The sequence below is a fragment of the Epinephelus lanceolatus genome, chromosome 23 (genome assembly GCF_041903045.1).
Source record: "Epinephelus lanceolatus isolate andai-2023 chromosome 23, ASM4190304v1, whole genome shotgun sequence".
NCBI classification, from domain to species: Eukaryota; Metazoa; Chordata; class Actinopteri; order Perciformes; family Serranidae; genus Epinephelus; species Epinephelus lanceolatus.
In genome coordinates this window covers 14,193,605-14,210,007 of record NC_135756.1, presented here as the reverse complement: position 1 = coordinate 14,210,007, position 16,403 = coordinate 14,193,605, and the positions used below count along the sequence as shown (strand labels likewise).

Sequence of the window (16,403 nt, the reverse complement as noted above, 5' to 3'; positions counted from 1 at the left end):
GCCCTTTAAAACTAATGGTTATATTTACTAATCTTATCGAGGCAATCATTTTCTTAGACTTTTTTAAGTGAGATCAAGTTGTCAGATTTTTGTGTAGTTATTTGGGCTCTATTCAGCGACATAAATACTCATAGTAAATCTTTCTCTCCAACTTAATTTAAGATTTTATCACAACTAAAAAGAACAAGTTAATTGCACTAGTCATTTTTAAGTTGCAACAACTTCACGAAATTAAGTACATACAACTAAATTTTAAGTACACTTAACAATAGATAATCAGATAATCAGTTTCCCGAACTTCAGATCACCATGTCAGATTTTAGAGTGTAGTTATTTGGGCTTTATTTAGCCACAGTTCTGTATGTTCACTGAAATTAAGGTTAAGAGTGCATGCATATCATATGTGTCAACACGTGTGCGTGTGTGTAGGTGTAATCTCTGTTACTTAAAAGGATTTAAAAGCAACAGGAGGCCTTTCGTTTCTATTGAGGCTTGATCCTGGACTCAAGTGTCTGTGTTTAATCCTCATCAATACGAGTCATGGAAAAAGGCCCCCTGGAAGAAAAAGCACTCACCTTCATGGGTTATTTCTTTCTTTTTTTATTTCTATTATAAAGCTCTCCATGTCTTTCTATCTTTTCCCCTCTGTTGATTTTCTGTCACATTTTTCCCCGAATCTCTATATCATTTCCTTCAGTTTTATGTCTTAGTTTGCTATATCCTTTAATCTTTATAAGGCCTTGAGGAGACACAGTTAATACCAGTGTTTTTTTCGGTGCTTATCCTCCTCTTAAACACAGTGTTTTCTCTGTGTCAGACTCTCCCTTAGTGGTGCTATCCCTTTGCCTTCCTCATTGTCGCTCCCTTTGATGTAGGGAGAGTCTGTAGATGTGTGTGTCTAGCGCTGCTGCTCGGCGATGTTGCTGCAGCTCAGGCTCCATGTCATGTTGCCCTTATCAGTAATGAGTGTGCTCGTCGGGGAAGTCTTACGTAAAATGGGAGAGGCACCACTTTGCTAACAAGCACGAATGTGGGGATCTGAGCTAAGAGAGGAGGCCGCAAGATCCATCCTGTATCACCTACACCAAGGAGAACCAATTAAAATCTTACCTTTCTTACCAAACTGTGGAATATTTGGAGTCACAGCTGAATTTTTTTCCCATTGTGAAGCTTAATAACAATCTCTGTCTATGTCCTCTGCAGCTTAAATCCAATCATAGATACAGTGATATAGTTAAGGGTGAGTGCACCTGTGCCCAGTGTTCTCGCAAAGTCTGACATAAATATTAACCTAATGTGCGCTATAATGTTTGACTGGGAGTTCACTCACCTTTATATTTACCACTACATTATCAGGGGCAAAGTATTTTACTCACCAGAAGATTGTGCTTTGCTGTAATATATCAAATGGTCTCTCTGGCCTTAATTATTAAACACTGTAAGGCTGTGGGGAAGAAAGAATCCTGGCTGTTGAATGCTGTAAAGGTTAGAAGATTTACATCATATTCATCTTCAGGATTTGTTTAACATCAAAACCAGGAAACAGAGGAACATTTTAACAAGGCTCCATAACAACACTCCACCACTCTTCTATAGACCCTTTTAGGGCCGATGTCACAATGACGTCAGTTTATTAGCTGGAGGCAAAACACGACTCGCCACCACAGGGCTGTAGGCTACGTAGGAGTCTTAAAATGTCAGGATGATACGTCCTTTATATTTCCTGTTGGAATTTTTTGCAGTGTATGTGAATGACATCAGATGACAGCAAGTAATCATAGACCCAAGCTGTTGCCTAGCAATGCAACTCCAGTTAAATGGTCTTTATTTATGTTCTTAATGTCACATACAGCACCCTTAAAGGGATCCTATGCTGATTTTCAACCAGGTCTGTGTCCAACACATTCTCACTCCGACCTCGTCACATATCAACGTTTAGTCATGGACTTTTCACGTGCAGATACGACGTGAAAGGTACCGTGGGTGCGTTGGTTGTTGACGTTCTGGGACGCCGTGTCAAGTTATGTTTGTTACATGCATTGTCTTCTTCTACTTTCATCAACTTAACTTCCGTTTTTGTCCTGCCACATTTTTCCCTGATGCCGCCGAGCAGCGTTACCTATAACAGCAACCAGCCACGTATCACGCTGACGTAAAAGGATGCCTTTTTTCATCAGTATCTGACGCCGTAAGTGACTGCCCAAGCACCGGATTTTGACGACTTTAGAGTGAGACCGGGTTGCTGTGTCACCACAATGTGGGAGTGTGTGCAAAGCTCCCGGATATCCCAACCGTCCACCGGCTGAAATCTATTAAATGATATTGGGCTGATTTTTGTTCATGGCACAGACAGGAAGCTCCCAACCCTGTAGGCAGGGGGGCTTTACGATGTTGACCTTTGAACACACTCACAATACCATGGTGACACAGACCTGGTTGAAAATCGTTAAAGTACCCCTCTGAGGATTGGATTAAGGCCCATAACTCTTACACTTCAGGTTCGCTGTGTTCTTCAGTGAATGAAAAGTTAATCTAATATGTTTGGTGTGTGTTTAGCTTGCAGTTTTTGTTTTATGCCCACGTCTTGCGCATCCTCATGCCTGTGAGGCTCGGTGTCCTAACACCCACTCAATATATGGTGTTTCCTGTGTCCTCTTCCCTCATTGTTATTCTGTGGTGGTGCCACAGAATAACAATACCCTCCCACAGTCTGAACCCTCCTGAGTCTGCACTGGCAGATAAAGCCGTGCTCTATGGTAATACATACAATACACGCATGTGCACTAACAGCCTGTGGTATCATCTGGCTGTCATACGCCCTCTCAAAACCTTGGCCTGGTGTCGCTTATTCTCCTCGTCGTTCTCATCTTGCATATCCAGCCCGGCTGTGATATGAATCTGGTATTTTACTGTATTTTGAGTCCATTCAGTGTATAATCCAGGTTAGTCTGTATCAGGCCTGTACAGTCCAGTTGCCTCACAGCTCTGCCATTGCTTGCCCAGGAGGCTGAAGTGTACAAAAATAGTCACAGTCACAAAAGAGTCACAAAGCGGAGAACACAAGCTACTGCAGGGCATCTCTCCCTCTCCCCCTCTCTCTCTCTCTCTCTCTGTCTCTCTGGCTCTTTTGTGTTCCCTCTTTCATATTTCCTCCTCTAAAAGGGTATTTCTGTTGCACCAGGCAACCCACAGAGTCCCCCACACGGCCACCTTGGAAGGCTTGAAATGGATGGTATTTTTAGACACTAAGGTGTGTGTGTGTGGATGCAGAGCGTTGGCCCGTCTTTTGGAGAAGTATTTTAGTTAATTTGGCAGCGTGGATGCTGTTGTTCATGTTATATTCATGTTTTGCCTGAGTGATTGCACACACAGGGTGAATGAGTACCGTCTTCTTTGCCCTGTTTACCAGGTCCAGGACCTTGTTGTTCAAGCCGTGACAAGTGGTTTACCATTGTTTTAGAAATTGCTATGATTGAAACGAACTGTCCTCAGGCATCACAAACGGCCTCTTCTCTTCCTTCTTACACAGCTCGCCCTCCAGCTCCACTCCAGAATGATTTCCAATTATCCCATTTCTAATTTACTGGTGCTTGCAAGCTTAGCGAGGGCCACGTTTTAGCCACTGAGCCTTCAGCGCCAAGAAGAAGGGGGGAAAAAAGCCAAGACATCGTGTTTGCCAGCGCTGAGCCCTGGTGAGACAGAGAGGCAAGGACAGGCGGGCGGAGACACACAGACACTTGACAGCACACACTTTCTGGCACCGGCCTCATCTAGTTAGCACAGGCTGTTGTGTTTACATCCTGACGGTTGCTGCTCCGTCTCCCCTTGAACGCAGGCTTTACTAGAGTGACAGCGGAGCTTCTGATTTGAGTTGAAAAAGCAAGTTGCGGATGGAGTGTCTGACTTTGACACTCTCCCGAAAAATTGATATTCAATAGGTGTGGGCAACAGCAGAGCCTGGATTAGGAAGTGGCTTCGCCTCCAAAAATCATTTCCATGCATTAAAAAACCTGGGAGGAAAGTGGATTAGCTTTTTTCTACCCCCATGTTTAAAGTTGCACCTTTCATCTTTATTGGATAGAAACTGGTGAAGGGAGTGCAGCTGGAAGGCACTTATTGGATTGACAGATCAAGACCCAAGATCCAAGTCACAAACTATCCCTTTTTATTCATTCACAGTCAAATAGAAAGGTGTGGAATCAACAAATACAGACATGCATTATCCAAGCTGAAAACATGCACGTCCTGTCCGACAATGTAGGAAGAAACAACGTGAAAGAGCTGTGAATGTGCAGACAGACTACATGTGAGGGTGTAGTGGAGGAGGACAGGCCCAAAACAGAGCAGAGACCAGAGACAATACTGTGAGGAGGAGTCCAACACGGGAGTCGAGAGCATGGGGGGGTGTCACAAAGGATATGGGTGCAGGCCAGCTCTGCCCTAAGCAGTGCAATTCATGACAACCTGACTGTTGTGGTTTGTCGTAGCACTCATGACTCACGCCTCTGAGTCACATTAGCAGCACCTATAGGCAGAATTTACTGTCAGGCAGAAAAAAAAACGTGATGATGCAAGAATTGTAACCAGATTTAGCGTAGCAGCAGCTCTATGTGGCATGTGTTGGTTTAATTAAGGTCTGTGAAGGGCTGAATTGAATCTGTGTGGCCAGTTAGGCTCGTAGAAATGTTCTTTGCTGCTACTAGATTAAGTTTTTCTTTTTAAATTTTGTGCACATTTTCTGTCAATTAAACTCTAGGGGCCATATTCACAAAGGGTGTCCACACCTTGCAGGCTCATAAAAGGGCATGTCTGTGACAACCAATCACACCTGTTAAAAGAATGCATCACACCTAGCAATGGGGTCAACCACACCTCCACACTGAGGTCAAAGTTTCTATTCCTTCTTTGCTCAGAGTTGCTCTAAGAACGTTCTTAAATCACTCCTAAGCTAGGATTCCTAACCTTTAGGCTAAGTTAGGAACTCTATGAGAGTATTCTCAGAAAGTTTGTGAATATGGCCCCAGACGTGTGGCCTATGTGATTTCAAAGAAGGGCTGAATCCAAATGTCCACCCTCTGGACTTGTGAACTGAGCCCTTGTGGACTTCAGTTGTACATACTGTGACATATTCACTGTCATCTCGTAGAGTCTGTCAGGGCAGGGCCTTAATGTGGCAGCAGAAATCCAGACTCATCAGACAAGGCAACGTTTTTCCAATCTTCTATTGTCCAGTTTTGGTGAGCCTGTGTGAACTGTAGCCTCAGTTTCCTGTTGTTAGCTGGCAGGAGTGGCACCTGGTGTGGTCTTCTGCTGCTGTAGCCCATCTGCTTCAAGGTTGGACGTGTTGTTGGTTCAGAGATGGTTCTGCAGACCTTGGTTGGAACCAGTGGTTATTTGAGTTACTGTTGCCTTTCTGTCATCTTGAACCAGTCTGGCCATTCTCCTCTGACCTCTGGCATCAACAAGGCGTTTTCACCCAGAGAACTGCTGCTCACTGGATATTTCCTCTTTTTGGGACCATCCTCTGTAAACCCTAGAGATGGTTGTGTTTGAAAATCCCAGGCATCAACAACCATGCCACGTTCAAAGTCACTTAAATCACCTTTCTTCTCCATTCTGATGCTCAGTTTGAACTTCAGCAGGTCGTCTTCACCATGTCTACATGCCTTAATGCATTGAGCTGCTGACACTTGGTTGGCTGATTAGCTGTCTACATACTATGTAGACTATGTGGTGCTGTATAATGTTAATACATAGAGTGTATAATTTAAAGATGGTCCACTTAAAGGGAAATTTCATTTTATTTCAACGTGTCTCCTATCGTCCTAAATTTGTTTCAAGTGACTAGTGACATAAAAATAATAGTTAGCATGTTAGCCGTTAGCCTAGATACAGCCGGGGCGCATTAGTAGCGTCAGACCTGTTAAAACATAAGTGAATGGGCAACCTTCAAGTGCAAAGTTAGTCCACTAAACAAGCTTTTTTTCCACAAAGACTGCCTCATATCATTAGGATAAATGTCAGAGAACATATAGAAAACATGTAAATGTGTTGTCTTACCTTACTGGTGTGCTGCCATGTTTGTTTACAATTTAGCTCTGCTTTCCAAAACGCAGCTGAAATATTGTGAGAACAAGCAGCGATCTCATAGCGTGCCTGAAATCTCGCGAGAACAAGCAGCAACAGCTGGAAGGCAGAACTGGACAGTAGCCTGAAAAGTTCATTCATTTATTTTATGAAAGATTTATAGAATAATGGCTGACTTTTTGCCAGACTTCGACTTTGTGGAGGAGGAATTTGATTTTGCAGAGTTTGATGGCCACCCTTATTTATTTGAGCCAGAATACACTGATGAAGAGCTTTGTGAAATTGAAGAACGAAGGAGGAGAGAGAGAGGCACAACAGGTAGAGGACGAGAGAGGAGGAATGGCTGCTGCAAGGCTGCGTAGCTCTGGAGATTGGTGGTGTAACGTTACCTGTGAATGCTGTGACCCAGTGCCCACAGAAGAGGAATGCCTCTGTTGCAATGAATGGGACCGGTTGCAGCCTTATTTTCAAGGTCTGGATGTGACCGAGGACGAGACACCTCCACCTGGAGCAGTATCCAGCTGGGCTTTATCTAGAGCTCGCAAGATACTACTAACTAACTTTGCACTTGAAGGTTGCCCGTTCACTTACGTTTTAACAGGTCTGACGCTACTATGCGCCCCGGCTGTATTTAGGCTAACAGCTAACAGCTAACTATTTTTTTTATGTCACTAGTCACTTGAAACAAATTTAGGACAATAGGAGACAGGTTGAAATAAACCGAAATTTCCCTTTAAACACGGCTGATTCATACACAGCCACAGTAATTAGCATAAATGAAATCACAGCCCCTGTCCTTTCAATCTACTGGTATGTCTCCACCTCTTAACACCAAACCTCCTTTAAACAATGAAAAGCTTCCAAATGTTGTCAACCGAAGCCCACAGCTCATTAGGCCTAGCCTTTCCACCGAATGGAGAAGGAGGTTGGGAATCTTCCTCCCCTCCCTCCCCACCTCCCTGTCCTCTTTCCTTTTCCTCTCTCCGCTCCCCTCTTCTGGCACCATTCCTCCGTCCACCTGCACTGATGAGCTTAGTCATCAGAGCTTAGCGGCGCAAAGGCTTTGTATGGAAAACAAACACTCTTATCAGCAGAGGAGGAGGTTACACAAACCTACAGCTGATGCAAATTGACATGTATGAAGTAACCGGTCATTATAATGTGTATAAACTGCCAAATGAGCTGACACGACCCAGGCATGTTATACATATATTATGTTAGCAAACAACTGACAAGAGGCCGAGCACAATTATCATGATATAGCAAATGTGTTTTAAAATATAAATATTAATGTATGGAGCCCTAAAGAGGTAGCATAACAAGGATCAGGCTAAATATGCATTCTTTTACTTTGCTGTATGGCTCTTTGGATAAACGTGGCAGATGATATGTAGGCTGACTGGAAGCATGAGTCTTTTTAAACAAAAGATTGAGAGAAAAGCATCCGAAAATCCTTGAGTGTCTTAGACAAAACTCAACTCCTTCTCTTTGAGATGGGAGGCTGACACATGCAGACAGATTATGAAGTGGGTTGCAGTTAAACGAACACAGATGCAGACAGAAAATGCCCTGAAACAAACGTCTCTCTCCCTCTCCTTAATCCCTGGGCTCAGAGTATATATAGGCGCCGTCACACACCTCTTCCTTTGTGTCAGATCCACTTTGAAAATATAGACTCATACACACGATCGCACACTTTTCTCTTTCTTTCTTTCTTTCTTTCTTTCTTTCTTCCGGCACTCTTTCACTCACCTGGCATTGGGACATCAATCCACAATGTGCTGACACAGCCTGACACTCTCGTCAAGAGAAAACATTCAGGCTCTTGTTCGGCATCCGTTGGGGAAAAGATTTCTATACAGAACTGGATAATTAACTTTTATTCAACCTTCATTTACCCAGTGAATGTTTGCTCAGATGGCTTGCTGCGGTTTCCTGCAGCACTCTGCTTCACTCATATTCACTTACACACATACCCATCTAGGATCTGCCCAGTGCAGCCACAGTCCTCTAGTGCTGGTTACTAAGCAGCTGGGGGTTAAAAGTACTTTTTCTCCGAGGGCTTTTTGACAGCAGCATTCGATTTATTCAACTTCCACGCTCAGATCTTGCTGCTTATTTTGGGATTAAAGCCAACAATCTCCTGGTCCGAAGCCCAGTTCTCCAGCCTTAAGGCTATCGACGCTCACATAACATTTAGTTTCGTGATTCAAAACGAGAATTACATCAACACATGAGCATGGTTCACTTGAGAAGGGTGCAAGCAGCACATTGAACCCGTGACAGGAACATTTATAACAGCTGGACATTTATTAGGACAAAGATCTTTTTTGGCTTGCAAAGGAGCTGATGCTGTGATGTTCTGCTCGCAGTCTTAGTGCATTATAATTAAGTTGGCCACTCAGCAACACTCATCAATGAGAAAAGGCAGTGACTTCCAGACGTTACTTTGTCCAAGACCTTTAGCACTGAAAGGTGACTTGAGAAAGGACATTAGTCTTTCAACAGCCTTATTATTCATATGATTAGGATTATAACAACATTATCAGCCTTTATTTTGCATGTGTGGTATTTATTTACCTGAATATTAGTAGTTATCTGTGTATCTTGGACTGAAAACACCAGCAGGCCTATCATGTTTTAAGAAATAGTAGATCTTTTTCAAATTTTTTTGTTCTCTCTTTCTTGTTGAAAGTTAGATAAGAAGATTTTACCACTGAATACTTAGCCACAGCCAGCAGATGTTATCTTAGCTTAGCTTAGCTTGGTGTAAAGACTTGAGACAGGGAAACATCTAGCCCATACACCCTCTATACACCAATATCTGGCCTAACGATCAAAAAGTTGTTTTGGGGGTATTTTTAATGGTATATTAGAGTTTTCATTTCCTGGGAAGCAATTTACGAATGTTGATGACTCATCCTGCACTCAAGGGTGTAAACTAATTTGCAGTCAGAGAAACACTTCCTTGAATTGTTATGTTCCTACTTCATGACATTAAATTCTACCAGTTACGGACCTGCACATAGGACCGATGAGCTAGCTAACAGTTGTGGAGCGGTGCCGCTCATATGGCGGTTACCGCTGAAAAATGCTGTTCTAACAAAAGGTGGTAGGCCTGCATCGTCATGGAAGCATAACACCCAGCCTCCCATTCCCCCCAAGTCACCCCATTAACACTTTTAGCTCCGTCAGCACTTTTGTCTTTGTTAGCAATGTTAGCACTGTTAGCAGCATGGGTCCATGTCATTGGTCCGACATCCCATTAGTCCGATGTCCCGTTGTTCCGATATGTGATTATACTGTACTAGGCTATACTGTAGGCTATACTTTGTGTACCATAGAGGATCAGCAAACGCAACAGAAGTAAGCTACTGGTCGAGATACAAGCCTCATAGAGAGAAGAGAGTGAAACACCATAACCTCCTGTTATTAACTCTGGGGTTGGAGTTGTGTGGGCAGCTCTCTACGGTGCTGAACGGCTCCCGGCGGGCGTATTTCTGCCTTGATGGTGCGCCGCGACCGGCTCTGGGTCAGCTGGGAAAGGCTTGAGGCGAAGCAGGCTCACGGCTTATGTGTTTGTCACTTTCTTTTTCATTTTAACCCACACCATGATCTTTTCCTAACCCTAACCAAGTGGTTTTGGTGCCTAAACCTAACAAGACCTTAACCACAGGGCATCATGATGATTTCGGAACAACGGGACTTCGGAACAATGGGTTTAATATGGTCGGAACAATGGGATGTCGAACCAATGGGTTGTCGGAATGATGGGCTGTCAGACCAATGGGCAGATCCCAGCAGCATTAGCTTAGCTAGCTGCCACCATTTAATCCCAGCCACCTCATTCGTCCCATTGCTTGCGGCGTCAAATTGCCTGCTGTAAACGCCAATCAGTATCCAGCGACAAGTCCCTCCCTATTTTCCTGTTTCTACCTAAAGTTATGGACTGGTATACAGTATCGACAAGCTAGCTAGCAGTTATGGAACAGTGCCGCTCATATGGTGTTTACTGCTGATAACGCTGTCACAGTGGCGGCAATTTCCCGCCACAATGAAGTGTAACGTCCACCTTCCCATTCCTCACATGTCCCCCCATTAACATCTCAGCAAGACCTCAGTCAATACGCTAAGCTAAGCTAATCTAACTATCTCCTAGCTGTAGCTTTATATTTAATATGACATAAGAGTGGGATCAATCTTCTCATCCAACTCCCAGCAAGAAAACATATTACATTTTCCAAAAAGACAAACCATGCCTTTTAATATGATACTGGTGTTTTCAACCCAAGATACATGGGTATCTGCTACTGCACAGGTAAATAAATACTGCACACTAGTATTTTAACTCAAATAAAAGGCAGATAATGTTGGAAGCTTCCTATTTTTACAAGGGACATTTAAATACCATAAAATTTTCAAATAAAAGCCTAGTCCTAATTAAAGGTATAGACATATACAAATGAAATCCTGCTTAATCATCACCTATGGGCTTCTACTCATGTGTGGTGGTGACTCTGTTTGCAGAGCTCCTGCCCTTTAACTGTATTTTGATGTTTTTGTGAGCTCGGACCGCTTCTGGGCGGAGATTTCCCCAGCCAATGAGAGAGCGCAGGTGCCATGCCCGAGCGTACACCAGAGCGAGCCTTGCCTGAACCTCTTCTGTGAAGCCTTCTTCCGTACCTCCGGGCTCCGTACACCCAGGAGAGTTGAGCCTGATAGGAGGGGCCAAATTTGAATGTGTGTTTAGAAACAGCAACTGGAAAATCCTCCAGACCCTACCTTTAAAGGACCAGTCCCTTTTACTAGCCCGGTGTGACCACACATTTTGATAAATTAATGCCTGTCTCAATTAGAGGCCTGGTCTGGATGCCAAGCACTTCTTTTCTTTACAGAAGTTATTCAGATGTATAAAACCAGGTTGTTAGCCACCTCAAATTATGTGTCCATTCCTCGATTACCCTGTAAGTTATTAATATTAGTTTAGTCTACAAGGTTTTCTTAAATCAAAAGAATCAAAAGGATTTTTCATAAAAATTATTTCAAGTTTAGAGTATTGTTTTAACACAATGACGCAGTGTTGTGTCAGTATGCTGGGTGCCATAACCTTCTCTCTCTCTGATGTGCTGTTTGTTGGAGATGGAACAAATAAATGATTCACAATTGATGTATCATCTAAAGCCTAATTTTTATGTAAGTATGAATATTCATACTGGTTTAAATGAACAATTTGATTGTATTTCCCATCTTTGTTGAGCAACAGTTTCCTGTGAAAGGAATTAAAGGCCTGTCCCATATGGACACCTGTCCCAAATATAGGCACGTTGATATCAGTGATTTAAGCAAATAATAGCCTGGGCTACGAAGTGAAGTTTTACGGTATGCCGAATCAAAAAGCACTCTGTTAGCCATTTAATGCTAACTTTAATACATTCAGGAAGACTCGAGTTCCTCATGGCCGATTTTTATTAATTTTGGATGGAGCCAGGCTAGCTTAGCACCTATTTTCTGTCTTAATGCTAAGCTAAACTCACCAGCATAGCTGTAAAAATCTGTAAAGGCTGTAAAAATATCCCTCAGCAGGGAAACAAATTAACGTATTTTGGACAATGTTGAACTGTTTCTTTAAACTTTTCAGATGGAATGATAAAAGACACCTTCACTGAGAAATAACACTGAGCAATTAGAGCTGGTTGAACAGAAGTCAAGTCAGAGGCAGGGCAAGAAGTCGTGCCACTGTATGTGGAAATGACGTCAATTTAATTCTCTGTACTGTAACATTTTAAGGCTGTTCCTGGCAGTCATGATGAACTGAAGCTTGTCCTGATTTCCCGGCAATTGATTAGCAGATTTACATGGTGATAATGTCAAGCTTGTTGGCAGGAGCTGGTGTTGAATCACCTCCGATGACCATAAAGCTCCTTCGCTTCTACTGCGTCACCCTTTTCCTCTTTACAAAATCCGCCTTTTCTCCTACCGCCTTTTGTTTCAGTCTGTCTGCGTCTCCCTGCTTTTGTTCCTCTCATCTTCCTGATTTTTCTTCTTGTCTCTCACACCATTATCACCCTTTGTTTCTCGCATATTCTTGCAATTCTTCTGGCTCTTCTCATTCTCCATCCTCTCATCTGTCTTTATCCATCTGTCCCATCCTCCTCTAGATCCTCTCCCACTCTCAGTGCCAGGCTCTGTCTAAATTTAGATTGGTAAAACCCTCGTAGGGTGTAAGTCTCAATCAAAGAGCTCCACCGACCTTCACAACACTCCGATTCCCAGTTGGATACAATAACTGAACATGGGCATGGCTACAGCCCATCTCGTCTCAATATCTGGTTGCCGTCTGCGGTTTTTTAGTTTGTCTTCTTTCTGTGTCCTTGGAGGAAGTTTGACGAGGATGGAAAGTTGGAGATGAAAGCGAGATGGAAACGCTCACACAGAATCTGGCCTAATTCATTCATGCATGAGCTTGTTTTTGTTTGAGAAATATCATGTGGGAAGAGAAGGAGCAAGTTGTTGTTTCTTTCCGAGGTATCTCATGCCTTTCATCTGAGTGTTTGTATGACATCAAACTCGTCACAACCTCATCTGCGTGGGTGTTGGTGTGTGTCAACCTTTTGGTACCCCTACACATGTGATGCTAGAATATGTCCTTGTGAGGTGGTGATGTGAGCGGGTGACTCCCATGCTTTTATGAATCATCCATGCTCCTGTTTGAAGAGCGAGTCACAGCAGACAGACAGAAAAGCAAACAGGCATGTCACATTTATTTGAAAGCTTGCAGCAGGAAAGATTGTTATATAAAAATGCACCTGTCTCATTAGCTTTAATTACAAGGCAAAGCTGCAAGAGATGAGCGTACCATTCGCACTAATTTAGACCCTGTGGATTCCCTCTATTAATAAAATTTTTGATGTGTGTGTTGGTTCCGGGGAGAAATCATCTCTGGTGACAGAGTAAGACAATTCTTATAAAGCTAGTTCTAACTAGGACTGTAACTAATGATCAATCACTGTCATTATCAGGGGTTAGTTAGTTAATCTTTTCATTCAATATAGCCATACTAGCAGATGATATTGGTCCATCAGTAGGTTGATTCATCCACCACTTTAGCCCAGATGGAAATTTCCATCATGGATTGCCATGAAATTTAGTGTAGGAATTCATGGTCCCCAGAAGACGAAGCCTTATGAGCAGCACCCCAGTGAGGTTGACATATTTGTATTTTAGCCAAATATCTTAACAACTATGGGACATTTTTTTTTCAGGGGAATCCATTCCCCCCTTATTTTGGACACTGATTGTGTGCATCAGATCCAAGAAGTGCTTCCATCTTTATTTTTAGTGGATGTATTGTCATGACTTTTGGTTCAGATCAGTGGTGGTGGAAGTCTTTAGATCCTTTACCACACTATAAAAATATTGTGTTACCAGTAGGGCTGCCCAAGACTAAGAATTTTCCTAGTCTACCAATAGTCATCATTTAGGGCCATTAGTCGACTAGTCGCCTGCGTGTTTATTGATTTAATTATTAAATGATATATTTTGGGCGGGGCAACACAGTGGTTTGAGTTGAATGTGTGAGAAAGAATAGCATCAGTAACATTGTTTACACTGTGCTACATTACAGAGAAATACAAAACCGTACTAATGAACCTTCATTAATATAGGCCTATATTTTATCTATAAGTGCACGTCACACACTGAGCGAGCCGCCTGTTAATGACGCTGTGGGCTAATGGGCATGTAGCTACTTCCATGTTTCAGATGATACGTCATGTTTGTAGTCGACCAATGAAGATGAGTTTACATATCACCTTGGGTTCGTCCTTCACCTTCTCAAAATGATCCCACACTTTGGATTTCCTGCCCGACATGTTAGTAACTAGCCTGTGGAATAACTGCAGGTACCAGCCCTGGAAATTAGAGGCCGTACACATGCCGCATCTTTAGCCACCTGGAGAGTGCAAGGAAGGTGCTGAGTGCCCCTTTTGTGCCAGCAATCAAGAGCACAGAAGCAGGTTGCATCCTATTTACCTGAAATCCTGAGTGCAGAGCTGATCTTCTTCCAGGCGCTGTTTATAAATGTGTAGGCCTATCATCCGTGGGACAGATGAAAAGCTCTGGGTAGCCCTGCACTAACATGATCAACTTTTCCGTATTTATCAGACTGAATATTTACAGAAGAAGGGAAAGATATCTGTCGGCTGTGATTGGTTTGTAACCTGACCCTGTCTGACTGCTGACTGTCCCTAAGTACAATACTAAGTAACTGCAGATGAAATGCATGAATAATTTCAGTACTATTTGAAAAAAAGAGCGCAGGCTGTATCAACTGGCATAACATTATTCACTTTTCTTATCTCTCTGTATTCTTGGGCTACCTGGGAAAGAAAACAAAGGCGTACTGTGTACAGCCATCTGAAATTTATTGGGGTCAGAGCTGCCAAAGTTGCCTTGTGTAACTTTAAGTGAAGCCAGAAAGACACTTAATGACTTGATGGCCTTTTAGGGTGATTGCTGTAAGACATGTCAGTAGGAATTGGAGATGGCCACTTAGCAGCAGTGAGTAAAGTAACATATCTGCTTTAACAGAGAGGTTATTCCAAATAAAGGGGTGATTTAGTTCTGCACAGTAGCTATAAGAAACACACAGACCAAGTGTGTTTTTGAGGGGGCAGTAAAAGCTTTAAGTGTGCCTGTTGTGTTGTGTTGATAACATCGGTGATGACTGGCTCTGAAGAGGCTGAGGCTGACCGACTGTCTGACTGAGTGGGTTTTCAGCTTTTTGTATCTGGCGGCCATCTCTCCGGCTCTCAGTTCCTGGTCTCTCTGCTTTAACTGATAGAGCCATCAAGCTGGAGAAACTCCCATCTCAAGTTCTCCCAGCAGGGACGGATGTTGATAGCGCGTGCTTGTTCGCGCACATACACACGCACACAAATTCGCATCTGTGCTGTGTCCATCATCATGTCTGAGGATTAACTGGATTTCTGTCAAGTTGGGAATGTAACTCACAAACGTCAGCAAACCTCAGCAGACACATCTCTGTTGTTTTTTTATGTCTTTCATTGGCTTCCCTCCATGTCTCTGTTTCCTTCTCTTCTTCCAGATATTAAAATCGTCTCTTTCATTAATGCTTCTTTCATCTTGTGAGTCACGATTCCACATATATAAATATTTGCCTTGTCAAAACATTTGTGCTTCTTTTTTTATGTTTGGGTACATGCCACTGAGATGTGTTTGCAGGTGTGTCATTCTCTCAAGAGTGCAAGCATCCTACTTCTTAGGCATGGACTAAAACAGGGCGGCTCATGCCTTATTTACCCCGACTTTTTCTGCTGCGACATTTCCTCAGTCTTCTTCCTCCGTCCTCCTTCTGTCTCCCTCTTTCTCTGCTTGGAGAGAGGTGGCTTGTCTGCTGCATGGCTTAACATGCGGGTTGCAATCTTCTCTGATGCCCGAATTTAGCATAAACCCCACTGTTAAGCCAGGCAACGGCATTTATACGAGGGGTGGGGGATGGGGGGGAGCACTTGGCGAAATGTGAAATGAGGTGTTTACGTCAGAGTTGAGGATGGTTGAAAACATGCTAACTGTTACCTCTTCTTAGAGTCACTGTTTATGTGTGTGTGTGCAAGTTTTGCATGAGGCAGATTAGCATTTGCGCGTGTGGTCCCCATAACGCACATTGTGGCATGGTGTCCCCACATTGTGTAGGTGTGTATGTGTGTTTACACTGTTTATAGCTCCAGTATGTAGTTTTTTTTCAACCCCAACATGTTGATTGTTTATCAGCACTTTTACAACCACTTAAAGCAAAACAGTGCTGGATATTAAACTCCAATAATAGCTGCAGCTCTTGAATTATAGCCCTCAGCAGGGCCTTTGGTGTTACGGTATGTTCCTCCAGAGCCCTGTGTTTAAGTGAGTACCTGGGAACAAACAGCAATACTAAGACCGCCATGACAGGACAGATTTCGCAGAGCTCTGAGATGACAGATGAGAGCAGCTGTGCCAGAAGTGTGTTTCTTTTTCCATTGCAAGCAGCAATGCCGTTAAGATTTGGGTAAGGACTACATCCCAGGTGTTTCCAAGGAGGAAATTATGGTACTTAAAGAATAAACAGCACTGGCCGATTCTTTAAATTGGCCTGTGCTGTGCCTCAGCGTTTGGATAGAGGTGTAATTGGAGCTAAATAAGATGTTCAGGGAGTACAGAGTCTTGGGAAAAACATTTGCAGTTCGCTGACTTGCATTATAGTCCTGCAGAAAATCCTTGTTTTGTCAGTCTTGAATGTTTGTAAATAATCTAATGAACAG

General features: G+C 43.1%; 1 protein-coding gene across 4 annotated transcripts in view; it reads left to right on the top strand.

Moving 5' to 3' along the window:
• The window catches only part of pcloa (piccolo presynaptic cytomatrix protein a), a 90,695-nt gene that overhangs the window by 15,457 nt on the left and 58,835 nt on the right, over window positions 1-16,403 (top strand). The window lies entirely within an intron of this gene.